The sequence below is a fragment of the Anser cygnoides genome, chromosome 3 (genome assembly GCF_040182565.1).
Source record: "Anser cygnoides isolate HZ-2024a breed goose chromosome 3, Taihu_goose_T2T_genome, whole genome shotgun sequence".
Classification (NCBI taxonomy): Eukaryota; Metazoa; Chordata; class Aves; order Anseriformes; family Anatidae; genus Anser; species Anser cygnoides.
The window spans coordinates 14,838,380-14,850,615 of NC_089875.1; the positions used below are offsets into that span (position 1 = coordinate 14,838,380).

Genomic DNA, 12,236 nt, shown 5'->3' on the forward strand with positions numbered 1-12,236 from the left:
CAGATTTCGGCTCTCCAGCGGGGCACCGGGGCAGCACCGGGCCGGGGGACCCCCCCAGCTACCTGCCGGGGGCAGGATCCCAGCCACCCGGGCTCGGTGGGATCCCCCTCACCCCGGGGCTCCCCCCGGGGACCCTCCGCCGCGGCGGCTGCGGGAAGCGCCGTGCCCCCCGCCCTCTCTCGGCGTTCCCCCCCCCCCCCCCCCCCAATCCCAGGGGGCTGGGGATGCGGGGATGCGGCGCATCGCTCCCCGGAGGAGCCGGGGGGGGTCACTCACCTCCCTGCAAGGTGACCCGCAGCGCGATCCGCCCGCCGGGGGCTGCAGGAGGGGCTCCGGGCTTCCCCGGGCCGCCGGAGGCTCAGCGGCCGGGAGAGGAGCCCGGCAGCATCCCGGCGGCTGGGGGGAACGGAGGGGGGCACCGGGGGACCGGGGAGGGGGACCGGGGAGGGGGGGAGCCGGGGGCCGGGCAGGGCGAGCGGCCGGCGGGGCTGCGCCGCCTGCACCGCCGGGCTGCACTGTGCGCTCAACTCGCGGGGAGGAGGAGGAGGAGGAGGTGGAGGAGAAGGAGGAGGAGGAGGAGGAGGAGGGAGGGAGGCGGAGGGAGGCAGGAGAACCAGCCCTGCGTGGCAGCGCGGCCAACTTTGCTCCTGCTGCAGGAGCAGCATCGCAACCCCCCCCCCCCCCCCCCCCGGGTGTCCCTCCGGGGGGAAAGGCAAAACGTTTCGCTGTCTGTCCCCCGTCTCCTCCTCCTCCTCCTCCCGGGGCCTTCCTCCCAGCCAGGGGGGCTCTGCTGCTCCCCACCCAGCGCCCCTCTTCCCACCAGGCAACCCCCCTGCACCTTCCTTGCCCTGCCGCAGAGGCACCCCAGCACGGCTCCCCCAGGGGCACGGGCACCTGCGGGCCCCGAGATGGACACACAAACTCCCCGAGGAGCTGGGGAAGGCTCCAGCAGGTCTGAAGAACTTTATTTATTTGCTTGATTTTATTATTTCTTTTTTAGTATCGTGGCGAGCACACTGGGCTGCCTGCTGCAGCGTTGAGGGGGTGTTCCCTGCTTTCCTAATAACCATAAATAATATGGGAAAGCAGGGTTCATTCATTCCTCTTCACATCCCCAGCTGGCCTGCTAGCCAAGTCATTTGCCTAAAAGCTTCTCTGTCACCACTTTTCTAGATGCTTCAACATCTATGGCTTAAAATGCTGTTGGAAGATCACATGCCCAGTTTAGATCACTGCTGTCCTTTCCTGCCGCAGGGAGAGAGACACGAGGCCCTATATACCCAGTGCGTTTTTGATGTATCCACCTCTCTGCTTGGGGTAAGGCTGTTTTCTCTCTCTTTTTGCCTACTGCTTGTTATTCAGACTCTCAGAATAACCTATGCCAAATCTTTGCTGAAGGAGGATGTACAAGATTTAAAATACAAGCTAAACAACTTGCGCCTGTCTTGGGGATTTTCAGCAGAAAATCCCTCCCACCCCATTTCCCCCTCTTCCACCATATTTTAGTTCTCCTTGGGCTCACTCTTCAACGTGAGCAAATACTTTCCCTTCCTCTTAGTCTAATGGAACCCCCGGGATATTTCATTTTCATCCCAGAAAAAAGAGATAGAAACTCAAAACCTTGTATCTTCTGGAAAAACAAAAACAAACAAAAAAAATCAGAATAGTATTTGAATGTTCAGAAACATCCAAACATTTTTCCTGATTATTATTATTATTAATTTTACTTTCCATAAAAGTAGCCTTCGTGGTTTGATAGATTTGATTCAATATACCTCCAAAAACAGCAGTAAGTGATCCTTTCCCACAGGAGATATCCCTTTCAGAAGAGCTTGGTTTCCCTGATAGAAACCAAAAAGAAGAGGTCCTGGAACACCTTTTCCAGGCAGTGCTACAAAACTCTGTAGCTGAAATTGTGGTGACATCTGGGATCCAGTCTTACACAAGGGACACCCTCATTTACATTATTTCCACCAGTGTTTAAAAAAAACATGTAAATCTCCTTGAAGTATGAGGCCAGGTTAGGCAGTACCTTCCTCCACCTGCATGGGAAGAGCTGTGCTATGGCAAGGTGGCATTGCCACTGGACCAGGCACTCCTCCTTTTACTTCCATGCTCTGCTGCAAGTATCATTGGGCAAGCCATTCACACTCTCAGAGATTTTGGCAGCTATATTAAAGACGGGTTTGTGCCCACAGGTGTGAGTGTGTGGGGTGAGCACAGCTCTGATCTGATGTCTCAGAGCCTGGATGCAACTTGGCTCTGTGCTGCAGCCCTGGACGCAGCACAGATGATGTGAGATAAGCCAGGCGTGGCTTCCCCTGTGTCAGCTCCATCATCAGCTCTCCCTGAAATACGGAAAGCTCAGAAGCTCACTGTCCATTTGATATCATATTGCTAGCAGAAATCAGCATCTGGTAGATGAGGAACCTCCCTTCTATTTGGCAGGTAGGGCTCAGCCCAGAACATGGAGTGGTTTGTGTCCTTCCAAACCCTCACTGCATTTTCAGTATATCCTAGTGGTACTCACGAAAAGATTTTTCTCTCTATCTAAAAGTCTGGTCCCCTGTTCATTCCTGACTTCCTCTGGACTTCAGGGAGGCTTTATGCTTTAGTGAAAGGAGTCTCTTTCTTATCGTAATAGGCACTGGAAGAGGATAAATTTGCAATAAATAGAAAAAAAAATAGTCCCAAATTCTGATTACCGTGATTCTCCAAAGTGCTTTTCACCTTTCCTTTCTCGTAAAAGGAATCCTGCAAGCCACATTCATTATGCCTTAACTGAGTAAGACTTTTAGGAAAAAGACTGTCTTTCTGTTCTGCTTGTACAGGAACAAAACTGTAGGGGTGCTGGCTTGCAACCAAATGCCTTCTAGCTGCTACAGTGCAAATTCTTATCAGCGTGCGTTACTGCTACTGATTGGAGCTATCAACTGGCTTGGATGGCTGGTGAATTCCTCGTGAAATACTGTTTCATAGTGACTGGGGGAAAAGTGGCAAGATTTCCAAAAAGGCTTGTTAGATTTTTCCATGGAGGAAAAAAAAATTGTGTTTACACAGAATGGAGCACAGAAGGGATTGTTGAGTCCAATTTTCTGTCTTTCAGGAAACTGCATCCTTTGATTTTTTTTGGTTCGTTCTGACACTTCCAAAATGAAGTTTTTTTCATGCTGTTATCAAGGCAAGGTTTGGTGACGACAGGGAGGTCATCATTTTCCATAGCACAATTCCTCCACCTTTCCCATTCTTCCTGCACCAAAAGAAGTGTGTTCTTCATTCAGTTCAGAAAAACCACAGGCCTCTGTGTCAAAGAGGAAATTAAGCCTAATTTGCTTTATTTGAGTTTTGCAGCAGAACCAACTATTGGAGCAATCACAACTCAATAACCACACTAGTTGTAACTACTGCTACAGATCAGGACATACTTCAGCATCTATTGTATTGTCGACATCTTCTCTTGCCCAAAATCACTAAGGAAGGAGTTTGCAGGTACTCTAAAAAGTGTTGATCATGGCATATCCCTATTTGCACTAAGCTTGCAATAAATTGGCCTATTCCTGATGCTGGGAAGCTAGTGACTATGCCCAACCTGATTTTGATATCTGGAGCTCTCAGTGTTCATTTGGTACCCTGCAGCTTGACACTGCCTCTTGCATTGCTCTTGCCACTTTTGGAGAAGAGTTTTCAAAGACCTATAGAAGAGGGCGGCTTGTAGTGAGGTGAAATGAAGCTCAATATTTTGTGATCTGGGGGTTTCTTATCAGGTCTAACAATATTGCTTTCAACACCAGCATTTTTACACCAGGTGAACATGAACAATGCCTCTGTAATGCATTGTGCCAGCAAGTTTCAGAGCTACTTGGTAAGTGCTGTGAGTGGGGAGAAACTGGGAAGATACGGTGGAATCAGTGGAAGCACCCTGAGTAACACCACTTAAAGCAGGAGTCCCTGGCTGGAGCACCACACAGTCCTGATCAAGTGCCTCGTCTTTGCTCCTCCAGATGCTCTGCACCACTGTCAGCAGTCACTCTCTGAGACCCCTTGGAGACAGAGATGCTCCAAAAGCCTCCTGGCCAAAAAAACCTGCAGATGCATCCCAGTGTGGGTGCAAGAGAGGGTTCATATCTGGAAACCACATGTCAAATGTTGTAGGATGTGAGGGCAAATTTTGTGGTAGATGTGAAGCATCTTTATACGATACATCTGTTGATGTGCTAAAACACTCATGGAAGCTGTTGGGAGAAATGTTGGACTGCTGTCCAAGAAAATTCTGAAGGTCTCCTGTGTGGCGTACACCTTTGCAGACCCTGAGTAGGGATGTGGAAGGACGAAGACCTGCAAGTGCATCCCTGGGCTCTGGGAAGCGCAGCAGCACCACCTACCACCACAGAAGGAAGGGAGGATAAAGTGCTGCTCCTTCTCACTGTTTTGTTTGTTTGTTTGTTGTTGTTGTTTTTTCCCCACAAAAAAAAGGGAAAAAAGAAAGTTTACAAGATTGCAAGAATTGTTCATCATTTAGAGGATGTGTTTGGGCTGTAGGAAACTGCTTAGAAGTTTGCAGGGTCTTTGGCTTGCAGACCTGCTCAGTAAGGGTTTTGCCTCTCCAAAATCCTGACACCATAAGTTCTGGTGGGGTCCGAACCACATTTCTGCTGATTATAATTCAGAGTGATGGTATGAAGCAATTGGGAAGTAGCCCAAAATCTTTAATCTCTTCCTGCCAAAGGCAACAAGACTCTTTCCATTTAATTGGATCAGACCCCAGAGGTGTAGCCAAGAGTGCTTTTAACTTTCTGAGAAAGAAAAAAAGATAAGCTGAAATGGCTGAGGTGTGTGGGTGCTGAAGGTTATGTTGGATAGTTTGATGGTAGTTCCGGAACCAAAATAAACGTGGAAGCTTGGGTTAGCAAAAGTTGGACATTTTTCTTTTTTCTTATGTCTTTATGACAATAAGAAAAGTAAAATTTCAATTCTTTTTTGGTTGTGTAAACAACGTAACCTAGCTGGAAATCAAATATTTCATTGCTTTGACCTCTTTACTCTTTTAAAGACTGGACATGCACGCTTCTCTGCCACAGAGGAAGAATCTAACCACAATCACTACCAATCTTTGTCTAACCTGCACCAAGAAAATGTGCCTGTTGGATACCGTCTGCTAAGAAGATGAAGCAAACAGGGTGCAGGACTTTGTGTCTGGTACTAAATTCAGGAAGACCTTTTAGCTTGATTGAGAGAGGGCCATCCTTTCACATACACAAATCTCTGGCAGAGTTTGTCTTTATCTCCTTTTCTCTTGGACAAGCTACATGAATTCAACTAAAGTGGCCTAGTTTCTGAGATGTCCAGGAGCTAAGAGACTCAGAAGCTCATAAAAAAGCACACTGCTTTTATTTTGCCATCTGTGCCTCGTCCCACTACAAGTAGTTCTCATGTTTGAACTTTCTGGAGCTCTTCCAGAAAGCCTTACAGCAAGCACTGGCACCAACATTTCCCTGTTCATAAGACAGCTCCTTGACCAGGAAGGACGGCTCTGAGGGAGAGGGGATTGTACCATTTCTGTGCCTTCTTGCATTGCTGGCCTTCTGAGATAGCCGGGAAAGGCATAGGTTAGTGCTAATTGAGATGTGGCCATCTGTCAGACAGGAAACATGCCAAGGCCACCTTTTGATTTTCATAAAGGAAGGAACCAGTCTTTGGTGAAAATATTTAGGTGCTACAAACCTCAGAAAGAGTCAGAAAGATATCTGAGATGAGAAATGTTCCCCTTGGATTTGATTAGGGGTCTTCTGAGTTCAACATCTCACATTAAAATGCCTTTTTATCCACCGTGAAACTGCAGCACAACTGCTTTATTTTAGGTCAGACACTTCTTTGGAGCTGACTGACATAAAAATGGACCTATTGTTTATTTTATGGTATTTCCCAGGCTCCCCATATGTAAGGACATGTATATAAACATGTTAAGAGGCAGTCCTTTCCCCAAACATCTGATACTTCAAGTAGTTGGGACAGAAAAAGAGGGGACTTAACTAGTCCCACTGAAGGATTGGCACCTAGATATATAAAAGCATTCTAATGTCTAACTAGGTAGACATCAAAATAAAATAAAATAAAATATAAAATAAAATAAAATAAAATAAAATAAATAAAATAAAATAAAATACTGAATATCACACTGTGTTGGTTCAGCCCCTTAAAAAGAGATGTCCAGGCCTGTGGAGAAGCCCCCTGTCATCCAGACAGAGTCAAAGGACTCATCAGGGACATCCAGGAGAGCTATACCTCTTTGGAGATGTGGCTTTATGGAGCTGAGCCATTATGGAGCTGAGCTGAACCTCTGGGTCTGATTTCCACCTTGGGAACTGTGATTTATGGATGCCTGAATTTAATAATTAATTTAAAACACTTATTTAATTATTCTTTTTCTTGATGACTGAAGCCTATATGGCATGGATCAAACCCTACAGCTCAGAAATTTTAACAGCAGATGTGCACAAAGAACATCATGGTTTCCAAACTCTCCATTCACCTGCAGATTTAAACTAGTCATTGCTTGTCCTGTAACGTGCTTTGGGGTTGGTAAGAAACATGAGAAATGACTGAGTGAGAAGCTGTTGGAAGTAGCAGATAGCCCTGTGAGAAATGACCAGGTTTCACAGTTCATGGGGGAATTACATGAGAGAAAGAAGTGCTTTGCAGATAACTGACAGGGAGCACCGGGGACATCTTGAGGAGCAGAGTCTTGCAAAGACAGCAGAGCCCAGGTCACCAGGTCAGAAATACAAGGTGAGGCCAAGAGAGCCTCCATGATAACATCAGAAAATAGCAACTTCGGGCAAGGATGAAACAAAAATGGGAACAAAGGTGAAAAAGTGTTTAATGATAGACTGATGGTCTGAGAGAAGACTGGGGTGAAGAAAGGGTTTCTGCAGTGTGGGTGGCAGAAGTACGAAGATGGTAAAATGGAGAGAAGGGGTAATAAAAGGGCCCTGTCGTGAATAAGCAAGTGGCTGGTCAGTATTCTTACCTAGCAGTACCCTCTGCCTGGTCACCAGAATAGGACAATAGGACAGCCTATTGTCTTATTAAATTTTGTTGCAGAGTATTTCCAGCGTGATATGGTTCTCAGTCTTCCACATGTGTGTATGTCAGGACATTTGGGGCTAGCTCTTGCATGGGCTGAGTATTTAAAGCTGTTTAGCTAACTCCTATCACGATCAGCTGAAGAGGGGAGCAGGATCAGACCATCTCAGAAGTTCATGTCTATGTGATAAACGTTACTCGGCCTTGTTACTGTTGGAATACACAAACAGGAGCAGGAACAACCACATCCAATAGACTGAAATAGAAGAAATCTCCTAGCTCTTAGAGGCCAACAAGTTCAGCTGTAGTTGACAGGGAAGGAGAAGTTCCCCGGGTCTCTCAATCCACTGAACCTGGCCATTCCTTTACAAGGTAGATTCTTGCTTCTGAGAGACAGGACCATGATTTCATCATCCCAGGTCAAATCCAACTGAGAAACTATTGCATTTCAGCTGGTATATGTAGAGCCAAGTGAGGAGAAGAGTGACACTGATATGAAAACTTGTGGAAGGGTAAACTTGAGGAGGCAGGACTAAATAACCAGACATTATGGTTAGTAAGTGTTGCAGATGTGGAGAGATGGCTTGAGTACTCCTTAAAGAATGGTCCCCCAAACATTTCACTAGATTCACTAAAGGAATTAATCCATCTGGCTGATAAATACCTACTTGCCAGGAATGCTCATTGAGTTATCTGATGCCACCTTAAAATGCAGGGGGAACATAAATTTAACTTGGCCGTTAATTTCCATGTGCTTACCTGTCTTTTATATATGAGAAGGGGTTTTTCCTGCCTTGGAGTAACTGTTAAAAAGAAAGAACAGATTGTTCACAAAGAAAATGTCTTAACAGAAACCCCAGAGGTACCCTGTAAATTTCTGCTTGCCCCGTGCAGTGTAGAAAGACTAGTAGAGACTAACCCATATGCTGTGTTCAGATTGCCATAGCTCACTGCCTAGCTCAGCTGGCACCCTGCTTGGACTTTGGAGCTATTTTTGAGGTGTGTATACTCCAATTGTCCTAAGCTAGCCAGTACTTTGATGCTCAAGACAAGTGTGGGTGGGCTGGGATGTGAACAAGGGACTTCCTCAGGAAGTCTGGTTCATCAGAGACCCCTCTTATTCCAGGGAAAAGAGGAATGTTCAAAAAAAAAAAAGAAGTGAACTTTTTGGCCCCTGTTCTTTCTGTTCATAAGAGGAGGTCTGGAACCCAAACTGCTTATCCTTTTCACCTTGCTTGTCAGTGTCTCAAAATCAGATCATTTTGTCCCCACAAAAGTGAGGGGATCACCTATATCTTATGGCTCTCTGCTGATCGCTTTGTACGGTCTTATGGGCAAGTGGAGCTCACAAAAGAGATCTATAATGGAAAAGGAACACATTTTCCATGTAAATACTATTTTAAAGGTAGTCAGGGACAGATCAGGCCTTTGGTGTTCAAGGAAAAACTCCCAACTGAAATCAATGAGGGGCTGTGCATCCAAATTAATTGCACGCTTCTGTCCTTAGCATCTGGGCATGGAATCAAAAGTGATGAGCCAACAAAGCAGCACTGAGCTGCTCCTGTGAACAGTCACCATCAATAATGAGAAATACTAGGAGAAGTGCTCTTTGAAATTCAAATCACAACAAGCATCATTTAAAAGTGAACTCAGGAGAAGCAGAAATACCATGCACCACACATTAATTGTCATGCATGTGACAAAATCCTCTGTATTGCTGTTACTTAGCAGCATTAAATTTATTCTCATATTATTAATGCTGTACCTGGGATGAAGTAATTAAACTGGCAGCCCATTTCTTCTGAACTAGAGGCTAGATCTTCATATGGTGTAAATCAGAATAGCTCCACTGCAGAGACACGGATTTACAACCAGTCGGGGAACCAAGCCATTGTTTCTAAAAAGGGAGAGTTGAAAATGAAGTCAAAACAGTCATCACTCTATGTCATCCCTTCAGCCCCAGAATAAAGGTAAGTGGGGCTAAAGTCCCAACTGACCTGCACCTGCTTCCAAAGCATACTGCAAGTAAGCTGAAAACTCCTCCCAACACATTTAACAAATTAAAGTTGGAAGGTTAAATATTTAATAACAACGCTACTCATTTCTTCCAAATGGGCACACTTAGTAGCGATTATATCTTATTCTCTTTATAACCAAACTCATCAGAAATATCCACAGATCTGTTTTGACAGAAATGCTATGTTATGTGTACAGGAAAAGAGCCAATGTAGTGTTCATTACCCTATTCTTCCCTTTCAAGACTTCTAGCTACGGCCTGCCTTCCAGCCTGCCTCCCAACGTGCTCATACCTCCATGACAGCAAGACAGCCCCACCTGCATCCGTATCACCTTTCAAATCATGACCCCAAATGGCAGGTCTGGCCCATGGACAGAAGTAGCCAAGTGGATGACTGCAGTGAGAGCACAGTCCTTTCAAATTGAAGGTGTCCTGGTGACAAACACATCATATAAAGGTTGGACTGTGCCCTCCCTTCTTATGTATGAAGGGAATAAAAGATGCCTGTAGGTAGACACATGGAAGAAAAGAGGAACTAGAGGTAGATTACAGGAAAGTTATGCTCCGAAAGCAACAGAGGAGTGAGAGAAGGTAGGCTTTGATATATAATTAGGCCAATTTCCAACTATCATAACTGACATCAAATGAGGATAAGAAGTGCCAAGGTCCAAAAACAAACAGGGAAGAGTTCTCCATGCAACAAACTGCAGATCTGTGGAGCATCTTTCTGAAAGACGCTGTGGATGTGACAGCTTACACAGGTGCAGGAAGAGATTGGCTAGGTCCATGGAAGAGGTTCAGTGAGTGATATTGAATAGATAAAGATTACATCTGGTTTGGAAAAGCCTGGAGCTGCAGAGGGCTGGATGCAAGGATATGTTTTAGAAGTACTACCATATTTGCTATGTTGCAGCTTTCCCTCAGTATCTGTTTTTTAACATTACTGGAGAAAGGCAAACCTTTGGTCTGATCTAAGGTGGCTGTTCTTAAGTTTCCATGGCATCCTAACTTGCAGAGGTACTAGGCATACGTTGTCTTACTGTATGGGCACAAAAAATGCCGACAGATGATTTTTTAAACCTCTTTTTGCATTTCTAAGGTAGAATTTTCAGAGCGCTATATGCTCTTCTTTATTCAAGGCTGAGTTTTAAAGGCACCATCTGGCCCTTAATTAAAAATGGTAAAATAAAATTTTCCATTAAAATTGCTTTTCAGCATAAATAGTTTGAGATTAGGCTTTTTTTTTTCTTTTCAACAAGTTTTTGATTTCCTTGAGAACTTTTTTTTTATTAAAAGGAAAATTGAACCCCTCTCCGCAATGTACAGGTGTTCCAACATTTTACATTCCCTTTAACAGAAAGCTGAGGTGATCAAGGTTTGGGGATATTTTTTGAAGAAACATTACAGTTTCTGATTAATAATATTTCTTTCTTTCAGGGCTCTTCTACAGTGAATACTGAGTACAAAGAGATATTGATGCAAATTAAAACAACCTATTCATTCAGTTTAAAGACGCAATCCAGGTAGGGTTTTTTTCTTACTAAAACAAGGAAGCTATAGAAATACCATACCTTAGATGTTTATTCAAGATTTCCCATTGATCTGAGCAGTGCTGGTACCCAGATCTCTTAGACAGTTTTGATATTCATCCCCAAGCATTTTGACCTATATAAAAACAGCAGAATTGTATGGATCCTTAGTGTACTAGGAAAAAAAAAATGCCCTGGATTTGCCTTACACACTTCTGCTCCAAAATAGAAACTTCTACGTACATTTATGGAGCCGACAAATTAAAGATGCTTTGGATGGACAATGCAGTACTCCTGAACTCCAGCATCTGGGTCTTTGGAGCTAGATCACTGGAAATCTTTTTCTTTTACTTCCTTCTGCTTGTGTTTCTGAAAAAATACCAAATATGTTATACAAATCTGTATGGGTGCCTTGTAAATTTTGCTTTGCTTGATTAACGCAGACTCTTCTTCACAAAATAAGTTATCTCTATTAAATGTGTCTTGCTTGCAAGCAGTTAGTCTGGCAGCTTTACCCATCTCTTATGATCTACGTGTTCTATAAATTTCTGGAATCACTGGGACAATAGCACTCCCCTTCTTTACATTTCTGTGTAATGCTTACCAGAAGGGAGGCAGGAAGACTTTAAACTTTGAGATTTATAGCTGCCATTGCTTCATAAATAATGAATCATAATAATATACAAACACTGAGTTAATTTTTTTTTAGTCCAGAAATCTCCCTTACTCCAGGGAAATGCAGAGCAGGCTCCCATAAGGAAATTTTCTACTAATCAGCAAGAGAATTACTTACAGCAGACTATGCTGAGCATACAAAATGCGGAAATCAGCACAGTGTGCTCAGGACAGTTGACGAAATAGAGCTACTGAATCCTAATTTGTATGTACAACCACAGCTGTAACCTCAGAGCTGGCCAGTCTAAACTTCCTGGGACCTGCTATTTCTACCTTTTCAAGCTATTGCTATTTCCACCTACAACATACCTCCAAGCAAGTCAAGGAAGTATACATTCTTCATGTAGAACAGCTTCAGATTGGGTGAATTGGCAGGGCTGATCAGATTGGGTTGATTTTCTTCAGGCAATACCCTAATGATTCAATGGTCTATGACCCTATCCTATAACGATTTTTTTTAAAGCATAAATTGTAAGAAAAAAATGGCTTTATGTATACAACAGAAACAGAAATATGATTATATTCTCATTGTCCTCGCGTGCCAAAGGATTTGGATGCAGACTGCAACTACAGGTAAGTTTAGTAAGGCTTTATCTTTTCTCCTTCTCTCTTCTCTGCCTGAACACCTCATCTCCCATCATTATCATGACTTCATGTCCTTCAGGAGACACATGAGGAATTTCAGTGGGATAATTCTCTGGGATGCACTGGAAACAAAACTGTCTCAGTTTGGGGTCTGACTAAAAAAAGTGGGGTGAGAAGGTACTCAAGCACCTTGTAAAAATCCTGAGGAAATCCTTATCTTTCATTCCTGTGAACATCCAAAATGTCAAGAAAAAACTTCACTCCAAAGTCAGATGTAAAAAATGCTGAAGTGTTCACACTTTGATGAAATGTGTGCCTGTGGTGTGTGTGAGAGAGCCTTTCTCCTC

At 44.2% G+C, this 12,236-nt stretch overlaps 1 protein-coding gene and 1 long non-coding RNA gene across 8 annotated transcripts in view; one reads left to right on the plus strand and one right to left on the minus strand.

Annotated features, from left to right (window-relative positions):
* The window catches only part of SYNDIG1 (synapse differentiation inducing 1), a 70,966-nt gene extending 70,500 nt beyond the window's left edge, over positions 1 to 466 (minus strand). For 2 of the 4 annotated variants that reach the window (XM_066993531.1, XM_066993530.1), the window contains exon 1: positions 277 to 466. The gene's annotated coding sequence lies outside the window, so the exon portion shown is untranslated. The remainder of the gene's footprint in view (positions 1 to 276) is intronic. The other 2 variants (XR_010830063.1, XM_066993529.1) reach the window with 2 other exon arrangements.
* A 218-nt stretch (positions 467 to 684) lies between these two features.
* The window catches only part of LOC106044732 (uncharacterized), a 43,008-nt gene continuing 31,456 nt past the window's right edge, over positions 685 to 12,236 (plus strand). For all 4 annotated transcript variants that reach the window (XR_010830064.1, XR_007169027.2, XR_007169029.2 and 1 more), the window contains exons 1-3: positions 685 to 952; positions 1,174 to 1,317; positions 10,538 to 10,623. This is a non-coding gene — a long non-coding RNA (uncharacterized lncRNA). The remainder of the gene's footprint in view (positions 953 to 1,173; positions 1,318 to 10,537; positions 10,624 to 12,236) is intronic.